Source organism: Mesocricetus auratus, unplaced genomic scaffold (assembly GCF_017639785.1).
Source record: "Mesocricetus auratus isolate SY011 unplaced genomic scaffold, BCM_Maur_2.0 Super-Scaffold_4256, whole genome shotgun sequence".
Taxonomy (NCBI): Eukaryota; Metazoa; Chordata; class Mammalia; order Rodentia; family Cricetidae; genus Mesocricetus; species Mesocricetus auratus.
The window spans coordinates 128,131,966-128,142,486 of record NW_024429182.1 but is presented as its reverse complement, the minus strand read 5'-3'; the positions used below and the strand labels follow the sequence as shown (position 1 = coordinate 128,142,486).

At 44.2% G+C, this 10,521-nt stretch overlaps 1 long non-coding RNA gene across 1 annotated transcript; it reads right to left on the bottom strand.

Moving 5' to 3' along the window:
- Positions 1-61: 61 nt before the first annotated feature.
- LOC121133622 lies at positions 62-2,175 on the bottom strand. The gene is made up of 3 exons (XR_005870544.1): positions 2,090-2,175; positions 1,070-1,263; positions 62-896 (listed from the first exon to the last, which is right to left on the bottom strand). It is a non-coding gene; the product is annotated as an uncharacterized LOC121133622 (long non-coding RNA).
- Positions 2,176-10,521: the final 8,346 nt, after the last annotated feature.

The window sequence follows — 10,521 nt, the reverse complement described above, 5'->3', positions numbered from 1 at the left end:
GCCTCTAAATAAAATACCTGTGCTTGAATTGTTTTCTCCTGGCCTGCTAAAGTACAAATCAAACCAAGAAGACAGAGTTTCCATTTGTCCTCTTAACTTGTTGGAAGGGAAGGCTTTGCTGTCTTCTTAAACAGCCTAGAAGGATGAATCCCATGAAGGTAACTTGAGTTTGACTTTGTATCAGTAACCTCCCTTCTCCCGGCCGCACCCCTTCCTCCTGCTAGAAAGCCTGCAGGTGACTCTTGGGCTGTCTCATTTAACAATATTTTCTGCCTCCCCTGGCTCTTCAGCTGGAGGGTAACACTTTGGATGACTTAATAAGCAAGCAGGCCTCGGTGCTGCCTCTTAAAGAGTGGGTATGGACCATATCAGGGTCTCAGCTGGTTCCCAGGGATGTTTACGTAATGCCCCATTAAGGAAGGCAGTTGAGTAGAACTCATTTTAAATCCCACCATTTGTTCTTCCATTCCTGAGGGGAGGTCAGAGTCCTTAAGAGGGGGAGCAGAGTGTATGACAGGGAAGATCTGAAAAAGATGGGGAGAATAACGCTTGAGGAGAAGGAACCTGACCTCCCCAATTGGAAGGGTCTGTGGGTACGTTGATACCCTGTGGCAAGAGCTATAGTAGGCGGGTGAGGCCAGGAGGAACCGAAGCAGAAGGCAGAGGTTGTGGGATGCTGGGGGCCTGCTGAATACCCATGAGAAGCAGGGGAAGGAGCTCTTTGGGGAGCAGGCTTAGAATCCTGGCATGCTGATATCTCTGGCCGAGAAGATTTATCGTGGCTAAGTGGCTTGCGGTGCTTGGAGACAGATGCAGCCCTCCTTCAGCAGTGCAGCCAGATCATCTGTTTTGCTTTCCTCATAAATATGTCTCCCTGAATGTCGAGAGGGAGAGATCTGGAAATAAAACAAAAAGGCATTTTCTATGGGGCATGAGAACCCTTAATTCATCACCAGCTTTTTCCACCAAATGAAAACGATCTGCATTTTGTCTTCAAAGACTGTTGAACAAATGTTTCAAAACTGCAGTAGATTATTGCAATTAGTGTGCCCACTTTTTAAAACCTTACCCAGAGATAGACAGGAGTCCTGGAAATGTTTTCAGACATTTGTCTCGGCGAGGGGGGAAGGAAGATGAAGTTGCCTGGGAAGTGTTTCCTATGCAGCTGGTCTCATAAAGGTGTGGACTGTTCTCCAGCTGACTTAGTTGCCACGCTTGGGAGCTGGGCCTGGGGCAAGCTTCCTGGTGGGCTCTGAGAGGCTGCTGAGAAATGCACACAGTCACAGAACCATCAGTGTGATGGCGATGCTGTCGTCTTCTTCATGAAGCAAAACCTGTATTCTGTCAGGCTGAAGGGGGTACATGCATCCCCGACTTCACAAAGAGAAACACTTGGCTGGATACTACTGGGTATGGGGAGGGGAGAGAAGGGATGAGGAAGATAGGGAAGACAAAAATTGAGGGAGAGAGCAAGTGAGTGAAAGACAGACAGACACAGAAACAGAGTCAGAGAGACAGAGACACTTGTGAATTCCATAGCTCTTGATAAACATTACAATCCCTTCCTTTCTTTAAAAATCCAAGTCAAACTTGTGGCTTAAATGTTTGGTCTAAATGTGTTTTGGGCTATTTCCTCATCTCTCTGACTTTTGTTTCAAATGAAAGGTCTTATGATGTGCAATCATGTACAAATCCTTTGCCCAATATGCTGGAGCAGATGCTGTGATCTGTGGTCTGAATTTCTCCTCAAGGTCAAGGTGCTCATGGCCCGGGGTCCAGGGATGCTGCCCTCCGATCATTTCAGAATGTTACTCTGTCCTTGGGATTTTTGTGTCATTGAGCCTTAAGGGACTATCTCACCCTCCGCAGGCTTTACGTTCTCCCCAGTGGCAGTCTGCACACAGAGACTGTTGGATAGAGAGGTGCGAGAGCCTGGCAACCATGTCTTTAGGACAGTAGTTCCTAGGCTTCCTAAGGCTGTGACTCTTTAACACAGTCCCTCAGCCTGTTGTGACCCCAACCATAAAATTATTTTGTTGCTACTTCATAACTGTAATTTTGCTGCTGTTATGAATCATAATGTAAATACCTGATATGCAACCCCAAAGAGGTGGCCACCTACAGGCTGAGAACCACTGTTCTAGGCCATGCCATTCAGGACAGCCCAGCCTCTCAGATCCCTGTGAGGCGTCTTGAGAATTCTTACAACTCTTTTGTGACCTCTCAAAGCCTCTTTATTCTCTATGTCAAAGTCGTTTGTCTCGCCAAACTTGACCAATAGCCACTGATGCCAGCAGTGGGCTGCCAAAGCAGATTCTGAAACAGTAATTAAAAGGGGGAGGCCCACCAGTCAGCTGGCAGTCAAGCCCCCGCCTCATGGCAGATGGAGTTCTGATTGCCCCAGGCATGGACAAAAGCACCATTAAAAATGTTACAGATGGGAGCTGGACTAGCATTTCAGAGGAAGGGAATGCTTGGTGGACATAGTCTTCAAGGCACTTAAAAGTTTGGTAGAGTTTTAAAAATTACCCAGCTGTTGATGGTGATCCCAATACATTGAGAAGAAGACAATGAATGGTTGATGGTGATTAAACTCCAACTTAAAGCTGAGAGTAAAAACAACAGGGTGTCTCTGGCAGTTTGGAAGGGGAATTATCTGCTGCAGCCAAAAGGCAGAAAAATCCCAGGATTGCATTATGGCTTTAATTGTGACAGTAGGAGAGCACAGGATGCCCTGAACAGTTTTCAGGTTTGAGACCAGAACTCAAGAGATTCTGGGAGGAGTTGGGTTTCCAGGAAGAAACTCATTGTATATGGGGCTGATTATTTCCATAGTCCTCCACAGAAGGGCCCGTGACTGGTACACTCAAGATGAAGCATGCAGAGAAGGGAAACACCTGTCTCTTCACCTACGTGGCTAGGTTTTGTGTTGCAGTCTGAAAGACCTGAGACTGGGCAATGATGCATATTTTAAAAAAGCTTGGGCCGGGCGGTAGTGGCGCGTGCTTTAATCCCAGCACTCGGGAGGCAGAGGCAGGCAGATCTCTGTGAGTTCAAGGCCAGGCTGGACCGACAGCCTCCAAAACAATACAGAGAAACCCTGTCTCGTAAAACCAAAAAAAAGCTTGCGTAGTTTTTAGTTTTGGAGGCTCAATGTCCACGATTGGGTAGCCTCTTGTGTTCTGTCTCTGATGACAGTTCCCCAGCTGTGTCACACAATGTTGTGAACACAGTCATAGTGAAAGTACATGTGGGAGGGAGAGAGACTCACATAGTGAGAGGAAGCAAGAGACTCAGGAAAAGGACTTCTCTATTTTATAACATGTGACCGACCTGCCTGGGAACGAACTAATTCCTCTGGGAACTTTGGAGAGGGTCTAGGTAAGCTTTGAACAGTGTTCCAAAATCAACTTCCAAATGGCAGGGTTTCTTTCTGGGTAAAAATGCATCCCATGTAACATCTAAGACCAGGAATGTCGCAGCTTGATAGTCTGCAAAAGGGCAATGGTGTTGCTGTCCTGACTCATGCCTGGAGTAGCAGGCATGATGCCAGTACAAAGCAAGAACTCCTGTGGGAGAGAGATGGCAGGTGGGCAGACACCATGAACTGCTCTCGGGGGAGAGATGACACGGAGGAGGTACTATGAGCTGCTCTGGGAATGGACCAGAACTGTTTTGCAGGAAAGGCTTTCTCTCCTATTATCTGTTGCTTCCAAACTTGTTGACTCCAGTTTCCAAAGTCAACACTTCGTTAGTGTGATGGTAACATTCTTTAATGTGTAAAGATTGAATCGCTGAATTCTTATATCTTAAGCAGTCACATAAGTCTAAGAATGCATAGAAGCATCCTCGTGTTATCAGTTCCATACCTATTTCCATCATAGCTGTGGTGGCCATTATTGGTTGTCAACTTGGCTGTATCAGAGTTAACTAAAACTCAAGCGATGTGATAGAAGGAAGCTTTCTCTTTTTTGCCTGCTTGCCTTTTTCCCTCACTGGCCATGCCTTCACTGGGTTTGCAGTCTACTCCTTTGGGATTCAGGCATATACTGAAGAACTGAAGAACAGCCTCATGGACTGAAGAACTTTCCACTGGTAGGTAACCATTGTTGGATGAACTGGACCACAGCTTATAGGTCACGCTAATAAATCCCCCACAGTGTATAACATACATGTATGTGCATACATTTATATAGTGTGTATATACATTGACTCTCATGCATTTAGGATATAGGGAAAGATGGTCACATGTGAGCCTATCCTGCCTCTTCCTTACCTCCAGTTTCTCCAACTCACTGCAATACTTTTTCTTCTCACTCCCTGTTTCTACTTTCTCCAGAGCTCATAGCCTTTCATTTAGAAGCCTTCCTTCCTTAGCTCATGTCTGGCTCCCATACTGGGTCCCTGCCATCTATTGCGTTGTACACTGGCTGATGCAGCAGTCTTTAGTCTTGGAATCAAAGGAACACTATTGGAGATGGTTGCTCTGCTATGAGCTGAGTCATTTGACCTCTTTGAGCCCCAGGTGGAAGATGTGGGCTAAGCAGACTCTTGGAGATGCTCAGAATGAGTGTACATAACTATCCACATCTGCTTCTTCTTGGGGAAGACTCTAGTGCCTGAAGTCATGTGGCTTGGTTTCCCAGAAGCGTTAACACAGTCTCCACGAGGCTGGCCACATGCATGTGTTTACTATGACTTCAGTCCCCTTTTGTGCAGCTAAGAGTGAATGGTACTTTAAATGGACAGCATCTAGTGTTTTGAGAACTACTTTCTCAGTTTTTCTCCCGGCAATGTTGCTATGGCATATTGCTCTAGGGCTGCACTTTCTTCTCTGACTATGCCACCCAGGGCATGAAACTCAGCCGCAGATCACTCGGGTTGAGAGGCAAATCCCTGACTGCACTGTATGAGGGACTCCCGTGCCCTCCTAACTCACGATCAGTCTGCTTTTGTCTCTGGTCCCATGCCTGACTCCTACCTGACAATCCCACACTGTTCAGCTCACCTGAGTTGCACTTGACTGGACACACACCACTCATCTTACCAAACAAAATCCTTGAGGTAACCAACTTGTTTACATCGTAGTTTCAGAGGTCTCTTCCTCCAGTCAGTTGCTCCTGTTGCTTTGGGTCTATCTGGAGACAGCTCATCAATGTAGGCACAGATAGTGAGGTAATACTGTCTGCCCTGAGGCCAGAAAGTAAAGCCAAAAGAAGTAGGGAGTCATGATGGTACAAACCCTTCAAGGGTATATCGATGACTTAAAGGCCTCCCACTAACACCACGCTGGGGACGTTCTAGATCAGGCCAATAGCAAGGACCAGGACTCGTTTACCACTCTGTTCATTCACACATGCTTGGGTTAGAAGCTCATTCCTGTAGTTGACTCACAAAGGGTCTGATGTCTAATTTTAGCCCCTTCTTTCCCTTGTGTACCCCTCTGGGCCTATTCTAGAAGTTTTTTTGGGATTCAGGTATCCCTTTCTACTCTCTTTATCTAAAATTTTGGACTCTGTGACTCTCAGTGTAGCCCAGTGAAACCTAAAGCCACAGTAAGGCTACCATTTCCAGAGGCAAATGTCTACTTGATTTAAACTCTGGCTGGGTTAACATACCACCAACTGGATGCAAACGAAAAAATAAGCTCCAAGAGGCAGTGTTTCACAATGCCTACCCTTTAGATTCATTGGATGCAGCCGGCGTGTGGAGTGAGTCTTCCAGCTTCTGACCTTTCGTTCAGGCAGAAGTCATGGTTAGGTCCCTTGTGACCCTGTCTTCTCCAGTCTTTAATTCTCTACTCACATTTTCTCAGCCCCTCGTTCTCTGCCCTTTCATCATTTTTATTGCTTTGCTCTGGACCATCTCCAGGTCTTGACATCTTTCTTAGAATGTAGAGGCCATAGACTGGGTAAAGAATGCTAACAAGGAAAGAAACAATGTGGAGCCCATTAGGAGGATTGATTTCCAGCCCTTGCATGTGCTGCTAATTCATCCCAGCCTTTAAAGGCACAGCCAGGAGACTTCCTGGCACTGAGAGCATGGTCTTTGGTGACCCAGGGTGATTTCACCACTATGTTGCTTATGAGTCCATCACTCCTCAGTTTGGACCTCCTTGGTTTGGTTTTGCTTCTGGCCAGGCTGTCTTGTATTCATCTTGTCTGAGGAGGGCTTTTCTCTTAGCGAAGATACTCCCAGAATTTAGTCTCTTTTAATCTGCAAACTCTCTATTGTTTATATCAGGCTCAGCCATGGTGGTACTGTAGGGAGCTCTGTCTGAGAGCCACTGGAGGGGAGGAGGGACAGACCTGCCTTCTCGGTGCACTGTGTGGGGTATGTTGCTACTATGTGGATGACCCCGTGTTGCTCCAGCAAAAAGCTTCAATGGAAATGTTGCTGGAGGGCCTGATGTTCAATCCAGGCACCAGACCCCAGTGGTCTCCATGACGCAAGAGGCCAGCCAGCAGGGGAGTTGCCACTGAAAGGGGCAAGGGCCACAGTTGGCAATTTTACATTCTACTAGTCAGCAAAAGCAGAAGGTATGCTTCTAAAGTGTGATTTAGGGAGGGTGAGGCACAGGGGAGAGACTACTTTATTCAGTGTGGTACAGAGCTCTCAGCTAAGTGAACCTAAAAGTACAGTCAGAGAATGCAGACAATTGTTGAGGTAAAGGATTACCTGAGTGGTTGTCTATGGGTTGGGGAAACATTGGATTGAAGGCCAGTGTTACTCACTTCAGATTATGTAACATAAACATGGAGCATGAAGGACTGGGAGAAATTCTGGTCTTCACAAATCTCCCTGTTCTTATGCCGGCCTTGGGCCTTACGGCTTTTGTGTGAGCCAGCACAGGAGTCTGTCTGTGAATTTCTCAAAGCTGTTGTGAGACTCAATGATGCTAGTGGATGTTGTACAGCTTTATAATTAATAGAGTCCACTGGAGGCAAAACCCAAATACTGCTACAAATATGGTTTGGTAGCATGTAGGAAAGCCTCTCATATATATATGTGTGTGTGTGTGTGTGTGTGTAGAGGTCTGAGGACTGGGGGTTGAGGTAGATGCAGCAGGTCTGTGAAGGCATCAGCTTCTCAGGTTCCTTCCAGTGTTAGTGCGATTACCTTCATTTTCCTGACCCAAGATAGCTCCTAGGGTCCCCACTGTCATATCTGCATGCCCAGTGGCCCTAGGATGTAAAAGCAATCCAGGGCAGTGGGGTTCTATGCCTTGCTGCTGAGGTAACTTCTTAGAATTAGTATAAATCACTGTTTTCAATTTACTAACTAGGACTCAGTTACTAGGCACACCAGGTCCAGGGTGCCTGGAGCACAATGCATTTTGTTTCCCATAGTGTTGCATCCAACCTGTCATCCATGGCTAGTAGCTTGACAGAGAGAAGGGAGGGGGATGGACATTGTGAGGAAATGTAGTTGTGTCTCTTCACATTATTGCCTGTCAAGTAAAGTAAAAATCTAATTTGCTCCAGGTCTAGAACTTGTAGGGTGGTCTCGGCTCCATGGGTTAAGAGATGAGGCCCCCATGCTCACTGGGCTTTCTTAGCTCTAAGGCAACAGTGGGCTGCTTCACAAACATCCCGTCACCCTTCTTTGTTCGTGGTTCACCTCTTCATGTGGTCATCTCTGCCACTATGGTGCAAGTCCCTGTCTGTTGTCAAGGCTTGCAAGATACAAGCATGATTAATTGATGCTTCAACCCATTCTTTTCCAGCTGGAACTCCTGTCTAACATCTATTTACAGTAAAGATCTTGATGGTGAACTTATTGGGATTTAGAATTACCATGGAAATAAATCTTTGGACACCTGTGAGGGATTTTTCTAGTTTAGTGTAACTGAGGGAAAACTTACCCTCTATGTAGGCATTCCATGGGCTGCAACCAAATAGCAGTGAGACATGGGGCTGAGCAGCAGCCTTCGTCTCTCTCTTTCCTGACTGTGGGTGTGACAGGACCACTCAACTCAAGCTCCTGTCACCTGCCTGCCTTCATACAATGAATTGTGACCTTGAACTATGAGCTAAAATGAACATTTCCTTCCTTAAATTGCTTTTGTCACAACAGGTATTTTGTTGTATCACGAAACACCAGGGAGTATTATAACATCTATCACTGGAAAAGTGCTTATTTTTAAGTTAGTGAAATGTGTCCTTTAACAATTTCACACATGTATATGATGCATACTGACCATTCTCACCCCACCTCACCCGTCTTCCTCTTATCCCTGCAAATCTCTTTCTCATGTTCTTGTCTATTCACTTTGCTGAGTAACCCACTAAGTTTAACCAAGGATGGCCGTGTGACCATGGATTTGGAGCTTTGTGGGGTCAACAGTGGGCATACAACTAAAGACAATGAATCCAGCTCTCCCAGAATCCATCAGTACCCGATACTTTAGCATAAGGGATAGAGCTCTGTGGATCCTTTCCCCTCAGTCACTGATGGAAGAGAAACTCATGGACCCTGGTGGGTGATAAATAAGGGGAGTCATTGTCTTCAATTGTATACCCACCACTGAGCCAAACAGGTCCCAGTGGTCATGTGGACAGCCATGCTTAAAATCAGCCGGTCATAAAATAAAACAAAATGCCATGACATGGGGACAAGACTAGTAGGTAAGAACAGGACTTGTCTAGGGAAAGGGGGATGTAAGAAAAGCTTGGGTAGACAGTAGTCGGAATGTATTATATATTCTTATGAAATGGTCAAAGGTAAATTTAATTTAAAAGTCTATAATAAGATTCAACCAGGAGCTGAGAGGGAGAAGAGGGAGGCTTCTGAAGACAAGAAGACAACTTTTTCTTTTGTATTTTGTTTCATTGTTTTAAATATTATTATGAATCCTTTAAGAATTTCACACAATGTAGTTTGATAATACCCCCCCAATTAACTCTTCCATGGCCCACCTCCACCTTCCCAACTTCCCAAACTTTATGTCTCCCCTGTTTTTGTTAAATATCCCATTGACTCCAATTTCTAATGTTCTTATACTTCCTGGGAGTGGGGCTACCCACTGGAGCATGGCTGACCAACCAGGAGTCACACCCTCAGAGAAAACCGACTCTTCCTCCTCTTGAAGTCACTACATCTATTTAGCAGAATAATAGTAGGTGTGTTCACTCCTGGGCCCTGTGAGCACACTTAACCATGGCCAGCTGTAGAATAGCAGGTAAGTGTTTTCTCATGTGGGTGAAGCCTTAGTCCACGAGTGTACCCGTGGTCATGATTGTCTTTCACAGAGTTCAAAGCTGGGTAACACTGTTGATGACTCTTTTCCTCCAGCAGCCTGCTCCCTCGGGTTAAACATTTTTGTATCTGTTTTCATATAGCTTGTGATTTCCATTCCTTCCCTTGACTTTGACTCGACTTTGTGCTAAGGGGATGAAAATGATCTTATAGAATAAGTTACAGAAGGTTCTTTTCTTTGTTGATGTTGGTTCTTTAAATATTTGGTAAGACTGATGATCTGAATCACTTTGTCCTATACTTTCTTTGTAGAAAGTTGTCTGGCTAGGAATTCAGTCTAGAATCAATTTTCATTTTCTAAATTTTTCTTTTCATCTATGAATTAGATTATTATATTACTATAATTTTCAGGGCATTGTCTGTATTTCTGCAAAGTTGAAAGGGACATCTTTTTTTTCTCCACAGTTTATCTTTTCTGTCTCCTTTCTCGTTTCCCTGATCATTGGCCTAACTAATTTTTTGCCAATTTTTCAGATGATTAAAGAACTAACTTATGTTTTATTGATTTTTTATTGCTTCCTCCATTGTCTGTTTTAACTTCAGTATTTATTATTTCTCTTCTTCTTTCTTTGGATTTAATTTGCTTTTTAGTTATTTTTGTTTTGTTTGTAATGTGGCAGCTTAGACTGTGGATTTAGATGATGCATTCTTTTAATTAACGTCTCTGCCTTTACTTGAAGACTCTCTTTCCATTTGCACCTGGTGTGCAAGATTTACCCCTGCCATTTTATATCTGCATTTGATGTACCTTGTATCTTTTTGTTGTCAGGAAGGCTTCTTTTGTGTTAAGTAGATACTTTTTAGTGTTTTCCATTAATTCCCTTAGTGTTTCTTTTACTATATATATTTTTGAGATATTTTCCCAGTGATTGCCCTGGGGGTCCAATTAACCTATTAATTTACTGCAATCTAGTTTTCATTAATGTCAACTTAATTACAATATTATATAAAAACTTCCCACTGTGCTGTCCCACTCCCTCTTTCATATCTTGTTCTGTTATTATCATAGAAATTATGCTTTATGCCAGTCAACATACTTGTAATGATTTCCTAATTTGACTTACTTTTAAAAGACACAGAAACAAAGAGCTATGCATAAAATAACTTATAACCCATTTTTATTTACTTATGTGATTGTCTTTGCTGGTACGCTTTATTTCACCACCTGGATTTTCTTATTGATCTTTCATTTCTGTCTGAAGGAGTTATGGCAGGGACTGTCTAGCAACGGACTTGTTTTCTGTTTTTATCTTCAGTAAAATT